This window comes from Sturnira hondurensis, unplaced genomic scaffold (assembly GCF_014824575.4).
Source record: "Sturnira hondurensis isolate 20B ecotype Veracruz unplaced genomic scaffold, ASM1482457v3 Scaffold0007607, whole genome shotgun sequence".
NCBI lineage: Eukaryota > Metazoa > Chordata > Mammalia > Chiroptera > Phyllostomidae > Sturnira > Sturnira hondurensis.
Genome location: NW_028080238.1, coordinates 58,042 through 79,895, shown reverse-complemented (window position 1 = coordinate 79,895; position 21,854 = coordinate 58,042). Strand labels below are relative to the sequence as shown.

Genomic DNA, 21,854 nt, shown 5'->3' with positions numbered 1-21,854 from the left:
GATTAGTGAGAGTACAGGATGGAAAATAGGCATGGTATGTGAGAGACTAGAGTTAACCACAACAGTAATAAGATTCTAGAAGGTATTGAAATGGGCTAAGACCTGGGAATCGTGCTGCATAGTATTTACAATTGTATGGAACAGCACTTATTTACAATAATACTAGAATGACAATCATATGACAGAAACTATATGATCTGAATAAAAAGAATAGTAAGTATATGACCCAGAGTACTGGGCTACTGGGACACAAGTGAAGTGAAAGTAGGAAAATTAAAATACAATATGAAAGAGAGAACAAGGAAAATCAATCAAACAATGCAATTAAGCAAACAAATAAAATGAAGAAAACTAAGTAGAAAGAAGAGAAATAAAATTATGAAAAAATAATGAAAAATAATACAAATAAACAATAACATACAAGTTCTCTGGAATAGCAAAGTGAAATTTGTCTCAGTTTCTCAGTTGTTGGGATTAGCCTTGTGATCCCTTTTTGGGTCTGACTCTGGTTCTTTCACAGCTCCAGGTTTTTCTGTTTTACTTGGTGGGGGTGGGGTGGGGGAAGAAAAGCTTTCTGCTGAATTTAAACCAGCAAAAGAAGTTCTGTGAGTGTTCCTGGCTTCCACAGATTGAGGGGGTTTGGTCTTGCTCTTCTTTCCTATAGTTTTGGGAGGATGGGGACCAGATCTGGGTCACACTCTTGACAGTTGCCCAGCCCCCAGCCCAAGTCCTCCAGGGGCAGGGGTGTGTTGGCTATGGGAGAGTTCCTTGAATAGCTATCAAGAGCCTTTTTGAAACAAAATACTTCTGGTCAAGTCTGCCACTCCTACCAAGTGCCTGGCTTCTCACAGAGCTCAACTTTACAACTAGATCAGAGGCTATCTGGGTCAGGGTCTGCCATGGCCCAACTCTTCTTCCTTCTCCAGGCATCACCCAACTCCTAAATTTCTCTGGCATCATCCAACACCCAGCCAGTGTCCACAGTCTCAGCAGGTGAACACTGCCCCTGTGCATCTCCCACTTTGTCTTTATTTCCCCCAATGACTTCAAGCATCCAGGTCCACCCTGGTGCCACTCTATCCTAACTCTTTGGCAGGGGAGGGAGCTGTTGATTTGGTTCTTGTCTAAGGATCCTGTGGCAGGGTCTGGGAGGCACCAGACAGGGGGCTACAACAGCCCTAGTCCCCTTGCTGGCCCCAGTGACATTACCATCCCAAAGCGATCTTACAATCTGTTTTTCAATGTCCTCTAGAACTTTGGTCTCCAACCTTCATATAGGCTGGGATACCAATGGCTTTTCATTCTGTTCCTCAGATCAGCTAGGTGTTCCACCTGTACACAGGGGGAAGGGGTCTCCACTCCCACCTACCTCACTGCCATGTCAAAGAATGCCTATCCTATTTTCTTATAAAATTTTTTCAGAAACTGAGGAAGAAAAATAAAATTCCTAGGAATAAACCTAACCAAGGAGGTAAAAGACCTGTATGCAGAAAACTACACAACACTGAAGAAAAAAATCAAGGAAGACACAAACAAATGGAAGCATGTACCATGTTCATGGATTGGAAGAATTAACATCATCAAGATGTCTGCACTTCCCAAAGCAATTTAGAGATTCAGTGCAATCCCTATTAAAGTACCAATGACATATTTCACAGATGTAGAACAAACATTTGAAAAATTTATATGGAAACATAAACAGCCCTGAATAGCTGCAGCTATTTTGAGAAAGAAGAACAAAGTAGGAGGGATCACAATATCTGATATGAAACTGCATTACAAAGACACTGTAATCAAAACAGCCTGGCATTGGCATAAGTACAGAAAACAGACCAATGGAACAAAGTAGAGATCCCAGAAATAAACCCAAGTCTTTATGGTCAATTAGTATTTGATAAAGGGGGCAGCAGCATAAAATGGAATAAAAATAGCCTCTTCAACAAATGGTGTTGGGAAAGCTGGACAGCTACATGCAAAAAAATGAAACTTGATCACCAACTTATACCATAGACATCAATAAATTCAAGGTGGATCAAAGACTTGAATAAAATATAAGTTGTTGCACCATAAAAGTCCTACAGGAAAACACAGGCAGGAAAGTCTCAAATATTCCACATAACAATATATTCACATATATGTCCTCTAGAGCAAGGGACATAAGAGAAATAATAAACAAATGGGATCTCATCAAAATAAAAAGTTTTTGCATGGCTAAAGAAAACAGTATTAAAATGAAAAAAGAACCAACTATATGGGAAAACTTATTTGCCAATGATACCCCAGAGAAGGGATTGATCTCCAAAATACATAAAGAACACACACAAGTCCACTCCAGGAAGACAAACAATCTAATTAGAAAATGGGCAAAAGACCTGAACAGACGCTTCTCCAAGAAGTACATAGAGAGGGCCCAGAGACATATGAAAAGATACTAAGCATCATTAGCCAACAGATGCAAATTAAAACCACAATGAGATACCACTTCACACCAGTCAGAATGGCCATCATAAACAAATAAATAATACGTGTTGGAGAGGATGTGAAGAAAAGGAACCCTAGTGTACTCTTGGTGGGAATGCAGACTGGTGCAGCCATTATGGAAAACAGTATGGAATTTCCTCAGAAAACTAAAAACAAAACTCCCTTTTGACTCAGCAATTCCACTGTTGGGATTATACCCTGAGAACCTTGAATCACCAATTTAAAAGAACCTATGTACTCCAATGTTCATCACAGCACAATTTACAATAAATAGGCAAGTGCTGGAAGCAACTTAAGTGCCTATCAGTAAATGAGTAGATTTAAAAAAAAACTGGTACATCTACACGATGGAATACTACACAGAAGAAAGAAAGAAGGAGCTCCTACCCTCTGCAACATCATCAATGGGTCTGAAGACCATTAGGGTAAGTGAAATAAGCCAAGCTGTGAAAGACAGATACCATATGATCTTACCTATAAGTTGTACCCAGTGAACAAACAAACAAGCAAGCAAAATATAACCAGAGACAGTGAAATTAAGAACAAACTAACAGTAACTACAGGGAAAGTGGTAAAGGATAAAGGAGGTAAAAGAGGGAAAGGTTTTAGAAACCTGTATGAAGGACACGTGGACAAAACTAAATGAAGGTAGGATCAAAGGTGTGAAGTGGGGATAGCTGGGGTGAGGTAAAAATGGAGACAAATGTACTTAAACAACCATAAAAAATAAAAATAAATAGAGGACACATGGATAACACCAAAGGGGGGTAAATACAGACATCTGTGCTTGATCAACAATGAAACAATTTAAAAATAAAGTCAAATAATTGTTTTCTTTTCTGATTGGGTATTTTCTGCCTTTTGGCTCCCATATCACTGATTTTTTTAAAAGATTTTATTTATTTATCTTTGAGGGGAAGGGAAGGAGAGAGAGAGTGAGAGAAACATCAATGTATGGTTGCCTCTCATGCGTCCCCTGCAGGGAACTGGGAACTGGCTTGCAACCCAGGCATGTGCCCTGACTGGGAATCGAACTGCGATCGTGTGGTCCGAAGGCCCGTGCTCAATCCACTGAGCTACACCAGCCAGGGCCCATATCATTGATTTGATCCCCTTTCTTATCTCACCTCCTGTTGATTTTTCTATTCTTCTTTTCAGATATTGTATTTTTAATTTCTTACTGGTTCTTTTATAGTTTTATGTTTAAAAATGTTTACTCTGTTTATGTAAGTTGTCACTGAGTTCATTCATTCTTTCTCTAAGTTCCTTGAGCATTTTTATAACCATTGTTTTGCACTCTGTATCTGGTAGCTTATTTATCTACATTTCATTTAATTTTTTTCTGGGGATTTATCTATTTTTTTTCTTTTATTGGGGCATGTTCTTTTATCTCTGCATTTTGGCTGCCTTTCTGTATTTGTTTCTATGTGTTAGGTAGAACTGCTGTCTCTCACAGTCATGTCGCGGTACCCTTCTGCAGTAGATGTTTGCTAGGGCTCAGTAGCACGGAGTTTCTGATCACCTAAGCAAGTGCTCCAGGAATTTCCTTTGTGTGGGTTCTATGAGTCCTCCTGTTGTAGTTGAGTCTTTTTATCTGTTGGCTCATCTGCGGGTGGGGTTGTCTCTCTGGCTGGCTATGAATATTTACCCCAACTCTCAATGTATGAACTCTGTATGCTGATCCCATGAAGCAGATTTTGCACCAGCAAGGACTGGTGCTTGCCAAGATTTCCTTTTGTGTGGGCCATTTGTGGCATTAATTAGGTCATGCTGTGATATGTACTTTTTAATTTTTTTATTATTGTTCAATTACAGTTGTCTACATTTTCTCTCCACCACTCCCCTTCAGCCCAGCCAAACCTCCCTTCCTCCCTCGCTTCCACCCTGCCCCTTGGTTTTGTCCATGTGTCCTTTATAGTAGTTCTTGAAAACCCTTCTCTCCATATCCCCTTCACCCTCCCCTCTGGCTGTTGTTAGATTGTTCTTAATTTCATTGTCTCTGGTTATATTTTGTTTGCTTTTTTTTGTTGATTATGTTCCAGTTAAAGGTGAGATCACATGGTATTTGTCTTATTCTTACCACTGAGTGTATTGGTTATGGAGCCACTTCAGAGCTACTGCAGTGCAGGCCAATTTCAGGTGCTGCCTGTGACAGGCTCTGGGCTATTTGTTTGAAGTTACAAAGTGACTCACCATTTGTGGCTGCCTCTGCTGGGCCTGAGTGTGCTTGGGAAGGGCCAAACTGTGCACCAAGGTCAATATTCATTAGTACTGAGCCAGAGGGCATGCCAGCAAAAGGTCTGAAGTTTCCCTAAATGTTCCTCCACCTGGTAGCTTCTGTTCGATCCACTCACTGAAATAGCCTCTGTCAGTATGTGAAGTGCATGAGGTAGTTTCTCAGTGAGACACCAGGTAGAGGCAAGAGGTGTTCACCAGACTGATAACAATTTCAAACTCAGTTATAGTATTGGGTCTGAGGCCACTTACCAGAAGTCTCAGGGTGCAGCCACCTAATTCATCTTTTCTCAGAGTCTGTCTGGACAGCCTGGAGAATCTTCTGCACAATGAGTACAGGCAGACCAAGGCCTGCTGACAATATTGCAGAGTAAAAGCTCAGGTGGGTGGCACCACTGGGAGTCAAGCAGGTGGAGTTTGTGGTTCTCTGTGATGGGGCTGTTGAATTTCTTGTGGGAGGGTGAGGTGCCATTGTTTTGGCACTCCTGGAGGGGGAAGTGCCTGTTGATATGTTCCGAGGGACTCATTCTGCTGCCCTGGTGCTTGGGGAGTGAGGCTGCTGTTCTGGCTCACAGGGCTCTGCTGCTGTGGTGCTTGTGGTGCATGGCTCTGGCACACAGATGGTATTGGCACTGCTGCTGTGGCATGGCCAGGTGAAGGGGAATGGCTCAGCCCGAGACACACAACTCAGTAACTGACTCCCCTGGAGCTCCCCTTCAGCATTCTTTTATGAAAATGGACACGACAGTCTTAAGCAGCAGACTCCTTGAAGGGTGTATGCTTTGCAAGGCAGAGCCAAAGATTTGGGAGGGTAGGGCTATTGCATTCCCCCAGTCTAATGTCATATAGAGGGGAGTGCTTGATCCAGGAAGGATGGTATGCATGGGTGGTATGAGAGAGTGACTAGACACAGGAACACTGGTGTCTGTTCTTTTAGCACTCTCACTGTAGCCACACAGCCCAGTCTGACTTCATAAACTCCATTTTGCTCTGATCTGCCCTCCCTCTGCCAAGGTGATAGACTGTGTTTTTAGCAGACTTAAGAATAAGTAGTTTCTAACAGAGGTTCCTGTTTCTCTCCCTGGCATACAGAATCCATGCTGATTATCACAGCCAGATGGTATGTGGATGCCTCTTTCAGACTCTGGTGCTTTGGACTGTGGAACCCAAAGTGCATTTGAGATCCCATTTTACTTAGGAGGACCTTTGCAGCTGAAATATCCTCTGGATTCTCAGCTGCCACAAATTCATGTAGGGCTAGTCCTTTTCATATCTCTGCCCTTCCTACTAGTCTCCTCTGGCTTTTTCTGTAAATTCTACTACAAGACTGTTGTTTAGCAAGTTCAGTTGGTTATTCAGCTTGATTTTTCTTTTACTTAAAAAAAAACTTTGAAAATATTTATTTATTTATTTTTAAACAGAGGAGGACTGAGGGAGAAAGAAGAAACATCGATATGTGGTTGCCTTTCACTTGGCCCCTACTGGGGACCTGGCCTGCAACCCAGGCATGTGCTCTAACTGGGAATCTAACCAGCGACTGTTTGCCTCTCAGGCTGACACTCAATCCACTGAGCCACAGCAGCTAGGGCTTTAAAAAAATTTTTTATTGTTGCTCAATTGCAGTTGTCCCCATTTTCCCTCATTGCTCTCCCCTGCCCTGCCCATCACCCCTTAGTTTTTATTCCAGTTTGATCTTGAGACAAGGTGAGTATAATTTTCACCCACTCTCCTGCCATCTTTTCCTCCACCAGATGTTTGCTTTTTTATTGTCGAGTTTTAAGAGTTCTTTGTATATCTTTGGCACAAGTGCTTTATCAAATGTGTTTTGTAAAGATTTTCTTTTAGTCTGAAGCTTATCTTTTTTATAGTCTTAACAAGTGTTTTTGCAGAGCAGAAGTTACTAATTTTTCATTTTTATGCAGTTTAACTTTTTAGTTTTTTCCTGTCATGAATTGTACTTTTGAGTTGTATCTAAAAAGTCATTTTCAAATCCAAAGTAATCTGTATTTTATCCTATGCTATCTTCTAGTAGTTTCATAGTTTTGCATTTTACATTTAAATCTGTGACCCATTTTGAGTTAATCTTTGTAAAAGATGTAATGTTTCTGTTCAGATTATAATTTTTTGCATGTGGATGTACAGTTTTTCCAGTCTCATATGTTGAAAAGATTAACCTTTCTCCATTGAGACTAACTTTTTTGTCTTCTTTCTTTCACCAAAGATCAGTTGTTTATGTATGTTTGGGGTTATTTCTGGGATCTCTATTCAGTTTTATTGATCTATTTGTTTATTGTTTTTGCAAACTGTCTGAGTTACTTTAGGTCAATATTATATCTTAAATTTGAATAGTATTAGTTCTCCTACTTTATTCTTCTTCAATATAGTGTTAGCTCCTCATGATCTATTGCCTTTCCATGTAAAGTTTAGAATTTAGATTGTTGATATACACAAAATAACTTGCTGGAATTTCAATTGGGATCACATTGAATCTAAAGATCAAATTGACAATAACTGAAATCTTAACAATATTAATTTTATTGTAATTTTCCTTATATACAAGCAGTGAACAAGTAGATTTTTATATTATACACACACCATTCGTATAAGCACCAAAAGGCCAATACTTAGATATAAATCTAATTAAATATGTACAAGGTCTATATGAAGTAAAGTATAATATTCTTATGAAAGAAATCAAAGAAGACATAATGAAGAAAGGTTTTATGTTCATAGATAGGAAGGAACTGTGTTATTTAACATTTTCTTTTCACCTATTATGTTTTGTTGTTATCAGAAAATTTGGTGCAGGGACTGTCTTCTGTCATATAATTCTTCTGTACCAAGATTGGAGAGTTTTATGTTACTATCATAAGGAGGGCACATACACTGGACCTCAGTCCAGTTTTGTCACTTAGTAGATGCATAGTTTTGATTGTGTTGTATAACCTCTCTGAGCCTCAAGTTCTTTATTTGAATATGATGATTGTATCTTCTTTTTTGGTTTATTTTGAGGATTAGAAGAATGTAAAGTAGTAGAGTGTTTTGAACATGATGAGAATTTTATAAAATGGAAACTATTTTAATCTTAAGCATTTTGTTCCTTGAGTACTGACATGACCCTGCTGTCTCTCTCTCTGTCTCTGTCTCTGTCTCTCTCTCTTTGCTCATCTAGTTCTCACATTTATAGAAGTGAGATATCAAAATATAGGTATAACTAGCTATTTGTAATTTCTTTAAATATTTTTCTTTCTTTTTTTTGGGAAACAGAACTTACTTATTCAGTAACTAATCGATTGAATGCCATGTTGAAAATATTTGAAAAACAGTCAAATATGTTAGACAGGTAAGCTTTTAAAATAATTTCTTTTCCAAATTATAAAACTGAACATATATATATATATATATATATATATATATATATATATATATTAGAACATTTGGGAATATAAAGAAGAAAATAAGATTACTGTTTAAAAAATTAGTGTTCTTACATCAATTTTTATTATATGTATACTTTTGAAGCTTAAAATTGCAATCACAGAATATGAAATTGTATAGTTACAATGAGAAATAGTATGTTAGTTCCTCAAAAAAAATAAAAATGTACTTATCAGGTGGTTCAGCAATTCAATTTATGGGTGTATACTTCACAAACTGAAATTAACATCTTGAAGAACAATTTATATACACATGTTTACTGTAGCATTATTTGCAAGAGCAAAGAATTAGAAGTAACCCAAGTGCCCAATGAAGAACAAGTGGATAAAGAAAATGAAATACATACATACAATGGAATATTGTTCACTATTAAAAAGAACGGAAATTGTGACACGTGGTACAACCTGAGTGAACATTGAGGACACTATATTAAGTAAAAGAAGCCAGTCACAAAAAGACAAGAATTTTATGATTTCATTAATATGAAGTACATAATATAGTCAAATTCATAAAGGCAGAAAAGAAAATGGTGATTGCTAGGGGGTTCAGGGAGAGTGAGGGATGAGGAGTTGTTGTTTAATGGAATTCTAGTTTTGCAAGATGAAAAGAGTTCTGGGGTTGGTTGCACAATAATGTGAATATGCTTTAGTATGGACTTAAAAATAGTTAATGGCCAATTTACATTATGTACATTTTACAGTTTTAGAAAGTAAAAAATTATATTCATACAAAATGTTACTGATATGTATACTCTTCATTTATTGATAATTCTTTGTAAACTCATAGTTATTTTTAAGTAAATGTTTTAAATTAAAATGTATTAAGAAAGTTCAGCCCTGGCTGGTGTAGCTCAGTGGATTGAGCACAGGCCTGCGAACGACACAATCACGGTTCGATTCCCAGTCAGGGCACACACCTGGGTTGCAGGCCAGTTCCCAGTAGGGGACTCACGAGAGGCAACCATACATTGATATTTCTCTCCTTCTCTCCTTCCCTTCCCCTCTAAAGATAAATAAATAAAATCTTAAAAAAAGAAAGTTTATATCACTCATTGTTTTAAAAATATTTAAATTCAATATTGAAAAATTGGTAAATTTTACATGATCAAATTTTCTAGTTATCAAATCCAGTGATCAGGAGATCACAGAAAAGTGTAAAGAGAGTTCCAGCCAAGGTGAAAGTATAGGTATATATGCTTTGCTTTTTTGCACAATAAAAAGAAGGATAACAACCAATTTAAAAACAAAACAAACAAACAAAAAAACCCAGAAATGCCAGAAAATCAAACTGTATGGAAGTGCTATACCCAAAGAGTTAAAGAAGAAACAGTCATCCAGAGTGGTAAGAGGGGTGGAGACTGGAAGCCAGGGTGGTGATAATCCATGACAAGGCAGGGGCTGGTGAACCAGGTAGTCCCACATTTGCATACTGATAAGCTGGGAGGGACAAGTGAGGAGCCAGATAAACTGAGCAACCTAGGGTTCCAGTGTGGGGAAATAAATCCTCAAGACCTCTGGTGGTAAATGCCTGTGGTGTTTTAATGGTGGAAGAAACTGCCAGTCTCACAGGAGAGTCCATTGGAGGGGCCCATGGGAACCTAGAATGTACACAAGCCCACCACCCAGGACTCAGCACCTGAAAGGGCACAATCTGCTTGTGGGCAGCAAGGAAAGTGACAGAAAGTGGAATGAGAGCTGAGAAAGCATATTTGCTTCCTCTCTGACTCCTCCCCCACAGACCGTACCACCACACAGTGAGGTGGGTTGCCCCACCCTAGCAAATACCTAAGGCTCCACCCCTTATAATGTAACAGGTGCACCAAGACAAAGAAATATGGCCTAAATGAAAGAACAGATCAAAATTCCAGAAAAAGAATTAAGTGATGAGGAAATAGCCAACCTATCAGTTGCAGAGTTCAAAACACTGGTAACCAGGATGCTCACAGAAATGGTTGGGTATGGTCACAAAATAAAAGAAGAAATGAAGGCAATGGAAAGTGAAATAAAGGAAAGTATACAGGGAACCAACAGTGAAGGGAAGGAAGCCAGGATTCATATCAACAGTTTGGAGTAGAAGGAAGAAGTAAACATCCTGCTGGAACTAATAAAGAAACAATTTTTAAAAAATGAGGAGAAGCTCAGGAACCTCTGGGACAATGTTAAACATTCCAATATCCAAATCATATGTGTGCCAGAAGGAGAAGAGGACGAGCAAGAAATTGAAAACTTACTTGAACAAATAATGAAGGACAACGTCCCCAATTTGGTGAAGGAACTAGACATGCAAGTCCAGGATGCTCAGAAAGTTCCAAAGAAGTTGGGTCCAAGAAGAAACACACCAAGACACATTATAATTAAGTTATCCAAGGTTAAAGGTAAAAAAAAGAATTTTAAAAGTAGCAAGAGAAAAGAAGGCAGTTTTCTACAAAGGAGTTCCCATAAGACCATGAGCTGATTTCTCAAAAGAAACCTTACACGGTAGAGGAGGCTGGAAAGAAGTATTCAGGGTCATGAAATGCAAGAACCTACATTCAAGATTATCCAGAAAATCTATCATTTAGAATGGAAGGGAAGATAAAGTGCTTCTCAGATAACATCAAGATAAAGGAATTCATCATCACCAAACCCTTATTATATGAAATCTTAAAGGGATTCATTTAAGAAAAAGATCAAAACTATGAACAGTAAAATGACAACAAACAACTATCAACAACTGAACCAAAAAAAACAAAAACTAAGCAAACAGGTAGAACAGGAACAGAATCACAGAAATGGAGATCACATGGAGCTTTATCAGTGGAGATAGAGATGTAGGAGAATGGGTTAAAAAGTTACAGAGACTAAGAAGCATAATTGGTAGGCACAAAATAAACAGAGGGAGGTTAACAATAGTATAGGAAATGGAGAAGCCAAAGAAGTTACATGTATGACCTGTGGCCATGAACTAAGGGGGAGGGGTATGCTGGAGGAAGAATGTGTAGGGCATAGGGGGGTAAAGGGGAGAAAAAAGGGCAACTATATTATCATAATCAATAAAATAAACAAAAATGTAAAGACATTTATATCTGGGGAAGCTGCTAAAAATAGAAATAAAGGACTTATCACTTGTATTCATTAATGGCCAGGTATTTGGTATGTGATTAATTTAGGCCCTATTTGTCATTTCCCCTTTTTATCTTTTTGGAATACGTCCTATTAAAGGTTAGGAAAGGATTAGCTTTCAGATGAAAGCTCATTGGAGGGTATCATATTCTAGGGGCATTCTTAATGATGGAGATTAGTTTCCATGCCAATTTTATCCATTGGACCCAGGGTATCAAAGCAGCCATTGATACTATTCAATATTATTTACTGTGGCTCCTCATATTAAGCTATTGGTGCTAGTTACTGCTGGTTTTAGAACTTCTGGGTGTAGTTCTAAAGAAGTGGGAAGGACTAGTTTAAGGGGTTACTATAAAGGAGAGGATTTCCAACCTGAATGCTCATATACTCAAAGTGAGCTTTGTACAATTGGCTGGCTGGAATATGTTTTGCACATTTCTTTGCATGTCAGGAAGTATCTTGAAAGTCACTGAGGATGAGCTACCATTCTTTCTGGTATCTAAGGTTATATTGGTTATACAATTGGTATGTTGAAAAAGTGTATCTTGTGGAATGAAACCACAAAACCGTATTTTTTATTCTCTATTCATTTATGTTTGCTAATTGGGGCTAATGTTCCCTTTGGTGCTGAATACAAACTAGGGCTTTTCTGATTACTGTTAAAGAACAATTAATTTATTTATTTAAAACATTTTAAATTTTCTTTACTTTTATTTTTTAAATTTTTAATGTTTTTTAATTTTCCTTCAAGTACAGTTGTTTCCATTTTCCACTTGCCACTCAACACTACCCCAAGGACCACAACATCACACCCTCAATCCTAAACACCATTTGGCCTTATCCAAGAGTCCTTTATACATGTTCCTTGATGAGCCTTTCCCTTCTTTCTTCTTTATTCCCCTCCAACCTCCCTTCTGGTTGCTTCCAGTTTGTTCTTTGCTCTTTTTTTCCGTTATATTTTGCTTCCTTGTTTATTTTGTTGATTAAGATTCAATATAGGTGAGATCACGCGGTATTTGTCTTTCACCACCTGGCTTGTTTCACTTAGCATAATGCTCTTCAGTTCTATCCATGCTGTCACAATGGGTAGGAGCTCCTTCTTTCTCTGCTGCATAGTATTCCATTGTGTAAATGTACCATTATTTTTTGATCCATTCATTTACGGATGGGCACCTAGGTTGCTTCCAGCACTTGTCTATTGTAAATTGTGCTGCTATGAACATTGGGGTGAATAGGTTCTTTTGGATTGGTGTTTCAGGGTTCTTAGGATATAATCCTAGCAGTGGAATTGCTAGGTCAAAAGGTAGATCTAGTAAAAGGACAGAAAACTCACAGTTATTAACAACCACACCTAAAACAAAAGCAAACTAAGCGGACAACTAGATCAGGAGCAGAACCATAGAAATGGAGGTCACAAGGAGGGTTAACAACAAGGGAGTGGGAGGAGGAGAAGGAGGGAGAAGGTACAGAGAATAAATAGCATAGATGGTAGGTACAAAACAGACGGGGGGAGAGCAAGAATAATATGGGAAATGTAGAAGCTAAAGAACTTGTGATATGTGGACATGAACTAAAGGGGGGAATGGGGGAGGGGAATGAAGGGGGGAAAATAGGACAATTGTAATGGCATAATCAATAAAATATATTTTCAAAAGGCAGATCTATTTTTAGTTTTCTAAGAAAATTCCATAGTATTTTCCATAGTGCTTGTACCACTCTGCAATCCCACCAACAGTGTACTAGTGTTCCCTTTTCTCCACAACCTCACCAGCACTTATTGTTTGTTGATTTGTTTATGATAGTCATTTTGACTTGTGTGAAGTGGTATGCCATTATGGTTTCAATATGCATCTAATTAACGGTGTTGGGAGATATAGGGTATTCTATGTACACTATCATGCCATCTGCAAACAGTCACAGTTTCAGTTCCTCATTTCCAATTTGTATGCCTTTTATTTGTTTTCTTGTCTGATCACCGTGGCTAGAACTTCCAATACTATATTGAATAGAAGTGGTAAAAGTGTATACCCATTTCTGGGGCCTGATCTTAGGAGGAAAGCTTTTAGTTTTTACCTGTTGAGTATGATGGTGGCTGTAGGTTTCTTGTATGTGGCCTTTATTATATTCAGGTATTCTCCCTCTACTCCCACTTTGCTGAGTGTTTCTTTTTATCATAAATGGGTACTGTAGTTTATCAAGTGCTTTTTCAGCGTCTATTGATATGATCATGTGGTTTTCTCTTTAATATTGTTTATTTGTTGTATTGCATTTATTGATTTGCAAATATTGTACTATCCTCGCATCCCTGTGATCAATCCCACGTGGTCATGGTGTATGATCTTTTTAATGGATTGCTGGATGTGGTTTGCCAATATTCTGTTGATGATTTTAGTGTCTATGTTCATCAGTGTTATTGGCTTGTAGTTTTCTTTCTTTTTTGTGTCTTTACTTGGTTTTGGAATTAGGATAACACTGGCCTCATAAAAAGAGTTTGGGAGTATTACCTGTTCTTGGACCTTTTGGAATAGTTTGAAAAGAATCAAGGCTAGCTTTTCTGTAAATGTTTTGTAAAATTCTCCTTTGAATCCATCTGGCCGAGGGCTTTTTTGTGCCAGGAGTTTATTAATTACTGCTTCAATTTCACTAGCTGATATCAGTCTATTCGGGCTTTCTGCTTCTTCTTGCCTCAGTTTTGGAAGATTATATGTTTTTATAAATTTATCCATTTCACCCAGGTTTTCAAATTTCTTGCCATTTAGTTGTTCATAGTAGTTTCTTATGATCGGTTGCAATTTCTCCCATTTTGTTTCTGATTTTATTTATTTGGGCCATTTCTGTTTGTTTCTTGATGAGTCTGGCTAACGGCATATCAATTTTGTTTATTTTTTCAAAGAGCCAGCTCCCGGATTTACTGATTCTTTTGATTACTCTTTTAATCTCCATGTCATTTAATTCTGCTTGGATATTGATTATATCCTTCCATGTACTCACTCTGGGTTGTGTTTGTTGTTGTACCTCTAGTTTTTATTGATGTAGGGTTAGGTCATTTACATACTGGACAGAATAGCCATCATTAATAACTCACAAAACAACAAGTGCTGGTGATGTTGTTGAGAAAAGGGAATCCTAGTACACTGTTGATGAGAATGCAGACTGGTGCAGCCACTGTGGCAAACAATATGGAATTTCCTCAACAGCCTAAAGATAGAACTGCCTTTCCATCCAGCAGTCCCATTGCTGGGACTATACCCTAAGAATCCTGAACCACCAAGTCAAAAAAACCTATGCACCCCAGTATTCATAGCAGCACAATTCACAATAGCCAAGTGTTGGAAACAACCTAAGTGCTCATCCATAAATGACTGGATCAAAAAACTGGTACATTTACACAATGGAATACTATGCAACAGAAAGATAGAAGGAGCTCCTACCCTTTGCAACAGCATGGATGGAACTGGAAAGCATTATGCTGAGTGAAATAAGCCAGGTGTTGAAAGACAAATACCATATGATCTCACCTTTAACAGGAAACTAAACAACAAAACAAACGAATGAGCAAAATAAAACCAGAAACTTGGAAATAAAGAACAAATGGTCAGTTACCAGAGGGGTGGCGGGAAGGAGATAAACAGGAAAAGAAGAGGAAGGGACAAACAAAGGAACATGAATAGAGGCCTCATGGACACATAAAATTGGGAGTATTGACTGTAGAACTGCGGGGCCAGGTTTGGGGAAATGGGGAAATAGGCAGGACAGCTGTAATTTAACAATAAAAATAATCTAAAAAAGACAGAGATAACAAAGTTTTAAAGTCTAAAAAATGAATAAAAATACAATAAGTGAGTAAAAAGGATAAAGGACTCATGGACATGGACAACACTGGTAATTGCAGGGTAGGGTGGTATAAGGGGACTAAATTATAATGGAAAAAATAGAATAAACTTTATATATTTTAAAAATATTGAAAAGTGGAATTGACCTATGTTTACCAATAAAAATAGTTCTCAGAAACTGTGTTAAGAGAAAAAAATATTTGAGAAACATATATACATTGATGCCCTGCATGTGGAAAAAATACAACATCTAACCCAATACAAAAATTTTAGAATCGAATAGGTACATACAGTATTATATAAATTCATGGAACAAGTTCTGCCAAGGTAGAAAACAAGCTAAAATTATCTCTGGGGAAATAAGTGAATTTTCAGAATTGTAATAAAATTGTACCCTAATGTCATTTGTTTTTAAAAAAATTTCCGAAGAAAATGTATATGTCACATAAATAAAGGTATAAATAAAATGATAATATATTACAGATGTTTTATATTTTTCAGAGCTAAGAATGATCAAATTTTGTTAGAAACTGTAAGTATAGCACTCTCAGTTTGGAATTATGATTTGATCTTATTAATAGATTCTAGATGTTGGCAGAATACATAATCTTAAATAAGGATCCAATGATTACTCATTTTATTCAAGTTTTCTATGCACATGTTAGCTAGAAAGCTTTGTCCACTTTTTGAATAATGTAAGTTTTATTTTTATATAATAGTATGCCTTATTATGCAGTAACAATATTCTCTGTTCTATAATGCAATGATATGAATAATATAAATTACAAATATAACATTGACACAAAATTAATATTAATGCTATTATACATAATATTAGCATAATAATAATAATATAACAGTTACATAATACTGCATGAAATAACAAATAATATAATGATAGAATTACATTATATCCTATATATGTTAATATTAAATTACATAAATAATACTTATTAGCATACATATTAATATTTATATCAAACAACACATTTAATATTATAAATATCAAATAATAGTACAAACAATAAAATATTATTTATACTATGTTGCATATTTATAACATTTTAAAATATAATATAAAATATTTAATATAAAATATTATTTATACTATGTTGCATTATTATAACATTCTTTACAATATATCACTATATACAATATGTAATATATATAATAACCTCACAAAATAAGATTATACACTATTATATATAATATTGTACATTTAACTTATAATTTTTATATAGTAAGAATTATAATTTTGGAATTATTATTAGTTTTTCTCTTTTCATTTTAATACTGTTTTCTTTAGCCATGCAGAAGCTTTTTATTTTAACAAGATCCCATTTGTTTATTCTTTCCTTTATGTCCCTTGCTCTACGGGACATATCAGTGAAAATATTGCTGTGTGGTATAGCTGAGATTTTCCTGTGTGTGTTCTCCTCTAGGATTTTAATGGTGTCACAATGTATATTTAAGTTTTTACCCACCGTGTATTTATTTTTGTGTATGGTGTAATTTGGTGCTTGTGTTTAATTTCTTCGCCTGTAGCTGTCCAGATTTCCCAACACCATTTGTTGAAGAAGCTATTTTTACTCCATTTTATGCTGCTGCCCACTTTATTAATTAACTGCAGAGATACGGGTTTATTTCTGGGATCTCTGTTCTATTCCATTGGTATATAGTAGGAATTAAATATTTTTGTCATAATTTTATTCAAGCACATTATTTTATGTCAGTGATAATTTTTCTAGGTTTCAATTGTCTTATTATTTTTTAAGTATATTTTATTGATTATGCCATTAGAGTTGTTCTAATTCCCCCTTCATTCCCCTCCACCCTGCACACCCCCTCCCCCACCATTCCCCCCTCTTTAGTTTATGTCCACATGTCTCAAGTTCTTTAGATTCTATATTTCCCCTACTATTCTTGCCCTCCCCCCTGTCTATTTTCTACCTACCATCTATGCTACTTATGTTCTGTACCTTCTCCCCACTTCTCCTCCTCCCACTCCCCTGTTGCTAACCCTCCATGTGATCTTCATTTCTATGGTTCCACTCCTGATCTAGCTGTCCTTTTAGTTTGCTTTTGTTTTAGGTGTGGTTGTCAATAACTGTGAGTTTGCTGTCCTTTCACTGTTCATATCTTTTATCTTCTTTTTCTTAGATAAGTCCCTTTAACATTTCATATAATAAGGGCTTGGTGATGATGAACTCCTTGAATTTGACCTTATCTGAGAAGCACTTTATCTGTCCTTCCATTCTAAATGAAAGCTTTGCTGGATAGAGCAATCTTGGATGTAGGTCTTTGGATTTCATGACTTGGAATACTTCTTTCCAGCCCCTTCTTGCCTGTAAGGTCCCTTTTGAGAAATCTGCTGACAGTCTGATGGGCACTCCTTTATAGGTGACTGTCCCCTTACCTCTTGCTGCTTCTAGAATTCTCTCTTTCATTTTAATTTTGGCTAATGTGATTATGATATGCATTGGTGTGTTCCTTCTTGGATCCAACTTCTTTGGGACTCTCTGAGCTTCCTGGACTCCCTGGAAGTCTATTTCCTTTCCCAGACTGGGGAAGTTCTTTTTTATTATTTGTTCAAAGAAGTTTTCCACTTGCCCTTTCTCTTCCCCTTCTGCTACCCCTATAATTCGGATGTTGGAACGTTTAAAGATGTCCTGGATGTTCCTAAGCCTCTCCTCATTTTTTTGAGTTCTTGTTTCTTCATATTTTTCTGTTTGGTCATTTTTTTCTTCCTTCTGGTCCACTCCCTTGATTTGAGTCCCAGTTTCCTTTCCATCACTATTGGTTTCCTGTGCACTTCCCTTCATTTCAATTAGTTTAGCCTTCATTTGTTCCTCTAATTTGTGACTAAAATCAACCAATTCAGTGAGCATCCTGATCAGCAGTATTTTGAACTGTGCATCTGATAGGTCGACTGTTTCTTGGTTGCTTACAGTTATCAGCTCTAGGGCTTTGAGTTCTTGAGTCATGTTTTGGTCTGTTTGCACCTGTTACATATGAGGAGTGGAGCCCTAGGTGTTCACCAGGGCGGGGCAACTCAGTTGCTGGGTAGTGACACTGTATGTGGGGGCGGGGTCAAAGAGGGGCAATGGCATTCCCCTCTGCTGCTTCCCACTGCTGGGGCCTGCACTGTCTGTCTCATTGCTCATTCTGTCACCGGTTTATCTGTGAGCAAATGTGTGACCGCAGTCAGCCTGCGGCCTTACGCCCTCACTGGGTCCGCCTGTTGCCAACCACACCTGGGGTCCGCCCACAGCTGCCTGCACACATGGGTCAGGAGATCTCTTCTGCCCGACCCCACTCCACTGCTGGCTCTGCCCCTCTTACTGGTCTGGCTGAAGGGTTTGTTGTGGTCGGACGTCCATATAGTTCAATTTTCTGTGTTTTGACTGCATTTTTGTTACTAAAACTTTGTTGACTTTAAACGTGGTTGTGCGAGGAGGCACAGTGTTTCCGCCTCCACCTTGGTGGAAGTCCTATATAGTAGGAATTATTATATAAGAATTGTATGTTTTACTACATGTTAGAAGTAATATTTATATAATTAATTTTTAATTTTTATATTATACACAAGTTATAAGTTTTATATACTATTTTGTATTTAATAATGTTAAAATATGAAATAATATTGATAATGTTTTTTCTACTTTATTCTCTCAAGCTGAGTCTTTATGAAGCATATATTTGTCTTTCACATCCAGCTACTCAGACACTGTATAGTGCCTTTTTAAAACATTTTTTATTGTTGCTCAACTACAGTTGTCTCCATTTTTCCTCCAGCACTCCCCCACCCTAGACCAGTCATCCCCAGCTCAAACTGTTGAGCCTACACCCCTTTGATGTTGTCCATTATTTATTTTTATTTTTATTGTTGTTTAAGTATATTTGTCTCCATTTTCCCCCTAACACTACTGTGATCCCAGCCATCCCTACTTCTGACCTTTGATCCCACCCACATTTGGTTTTGTTCGTGTGTCCTTTCATATATGTTTTTGAAAACCCTTTCCCCTTTTATGCCTTTATCCTTACCCACCTCCCCTGTAGTTACTCAGTTTGTTCTTAATTTCACTGTCTCTGGTTATATTTGGCTGGCTTGTTTGTTTTGTTGATTGGGGGCAACTCATAGGTAAGATCATATGGTATTTGTCTTTCATGGTCTGCCTTATTTGACTTAGTGTAATGGTCTTCAGACCCATCCATGCTGTCACAGAGGGCTGGAGCTCCTGCTTTCTTTCTACTGTCTAGTATTCCATCACATAAATGTACCATAGGTTTTTGATCAATTCATTCACTGATGAACACTTAAGCTGCTTCCAGAACTTGGCTTTTCTAAATTGTGCTATGAACATTGGGGTGCATAGATTTTTTTGGATGGGTGTTTCAGGAATCTTAGGATATAATCCCAGCAATGGAATTGCTGGGTAAAATGCAGTTCCATTTTTAGTTTCTTTGAGAAAATTCCATACTGTTCTCCATAGTGGTTGTACTAGTCTGAAATCCTACCAACAGTCCACTAGGGTTCCCTTTACTCCAAAGCCTTTCCAACAATTGTTGTGTGTTGCTTTGCTCATGATGGCCATTCTCATAATGTGAGGTGGTATCTCATTTGGGACTTAATTTGCATGTCTCTGATAGCTAGCAATACTGAGCATCTTTTCCTATGTCACTGAACCCTCTGTATGTACTTCTTGGAAAAGGGTCTGTTCAAGTCCCTTGCCCATTTTTTTATTGGGTTTCTAGTCTTTTTAGAGTGGAATCGTGGGAGTTCTTTATATGTTTTAGAGATCAAACCCTTGTCTGAGGTATCATTGGAAAATATGTTTTCCCATACAGTTGGTTCTCTTTTCATTTTAATACTGTTTTCTTTAGCCATGCAGAAGCTTTTTATTTTAATGAGATCCCATTTGTTTATTCTTTCCTTTATGTCCCTTGCTCTACGGGACATATCAGTGAAAATATTGCTGTGTGGTATAGCTGAGATTTTCCTGTGTGTGTTCTTCTCTAGGACTTTAATGGCGTCACAACGTATATTTAAGTTTTTTACCCACCGTGTATTTATTTTTGTGTATGGTGTAATTTGGTGCTTGAGTTTAATTTCTTCACCTGTAGCTGTCCAGATTTCCCAACACCATTTGTTGAAAAGGCTATTTTTACTCCATTTTATGCTGCTGCCCACTTTATTAATTAACTGCAGAGATTTGGGTTTATTTCTGGGATCTGTGTTCTATTCCATTGGTCTATGTGTCTGTTCTTATGCCAGTACCAGGGTGTTTTAATTGCAGTGGTCTTGTAATACAGTTTGATATCTGGCATTGTGATCTCTCCTACTTTGCTCTTCTTTCTCAAAATTGCTGCAGCTATTTGGGGTCATTTATGGTTCCATATAAATTTTTAAAATATATTTTATTGATTATGCCATTACAGTCATCCCATTCCCCCCTTTTATTCCCCTCAACCCTGCACACTCTCTCCCACCCACCTTCCCTCACTTTAGTTCATGTTCATGTGTCATAAATTCTTTAACTTCTACATTTCCCACACTACTCTTGCCCTTTCACTATTTTCTCTCCACCCTCTATGCTACTTATTCTCTGTAGCTTCTCTCCTCCTCTTCTCCTCCCACTCTTCTGTTGCTGATCTTCCTTGTGATCTTCATTTTTGTGGCTCTTCTCCTGTTTTAGATATCTGCTTAGTTTGCTTTTGTTTTAGCTGTGGTTGTTAATAACTCTGAGTTTGCTGTCCATTCACTGCTCATATTTTTAATTTTCTTTTTCTTAGATAAGTCCTTTTAACATTTCATATGTTAAGGGCTTGTTGATGATGAACTCGTGAACTTGACCTTATCTGAGAAGCACTTTATCTGCCCTTCCATTTTAAATGAAAGCTTAGCTGGATGGAGCAATCTTGGATGTAGGTCTTTGGATTTAATGACTTGGAATACTTTTTCTAGCCCTTTGTTGCCTGCAAAGCCTCTTTTGAAAAATCAGCTGACAGTCTTATGGGAACTCCTTTATAGGTATCTCTTGCTGCTTCTAGGATTCTCTCCTTCATTTTTATCTTGGCTAATGTAATTATGATGTGCCTTGGTGTGTTCCTTATTGGGTCCAATTTCTTTGGGACTCTCTGAGCTTCCTGGACTTCCTGGAAATCTATTTCCTTTGCCAGATTGGTCGAGTTCACCTTTATTATTCATTCAAATAAGTTCCCCACTTGTTGCTCTTCCTCTTCCCTTTCTGGTACCCCTGTAATTCAGATGTTGTAACATTTAAAGATGTACTGGGCATTCCTAAGCCTCTCCTCATCTTTTTGAATTCTTATTTATTTATTATTTTCTGTTTGGTTGTTTCTTTCTTCCTTCTGGTCTACTCCATTGATTTGTAGTGTAGCCTTCATTTTTCATCTAATTTGCAACCAAAATCAACCAGCTCTGTCAGCATCCTGATCACCAGTGTTTAAAACTGTGCATCTGATAGGTTGGCTATCTCTTGGTCACTTAAAAGTATTGGCTCTGGCCTTTGGTTTGTTCTTCTGATTGAGCCATTTTTGGTCCTGTGGCACCTGTTATGTATGAGTGGTGGAGCCTTAGGTTTTCCCCAGAGCGGGGCAACCCACATCTCTGGGTTGTGACTCTGTATGTAGGGGTGGGGTAAGATAAGGGGCAATGGCATTTGTTGGGTTCTCTCTCAGATTTCAGTCCCCTCTGCCACTTCCCACAAGCCTGTACCTTTTAATCAGTGCTTTTAGGCTTTAT

The 21,854-nt window shown here is 37.5% G+C and overlaps 1 long non-coding RNA gene across 1 annotated transcript in view; it reads left to right on the top strand.

The window, feature by feature from the left end:
- Positions 1 to 15,586: 15,586 nt before the first annotated feature.
- LOC118991567 (uncharacterized) overlaps positions 15,587 to 21,854 on the top strand; it is a 44,050-nt gene continuing 37,782 nt past the window's right edge. The window contains exon 1 of the long non-coding RNA XR_005067444.1: positions 15,587 to 15,620. This is a non-coding gene — a long non-coding RNA (uncharacterized LOC118991567). The remainder of the gene's footprint in view (positions 15,621 to 21,854) is intronic.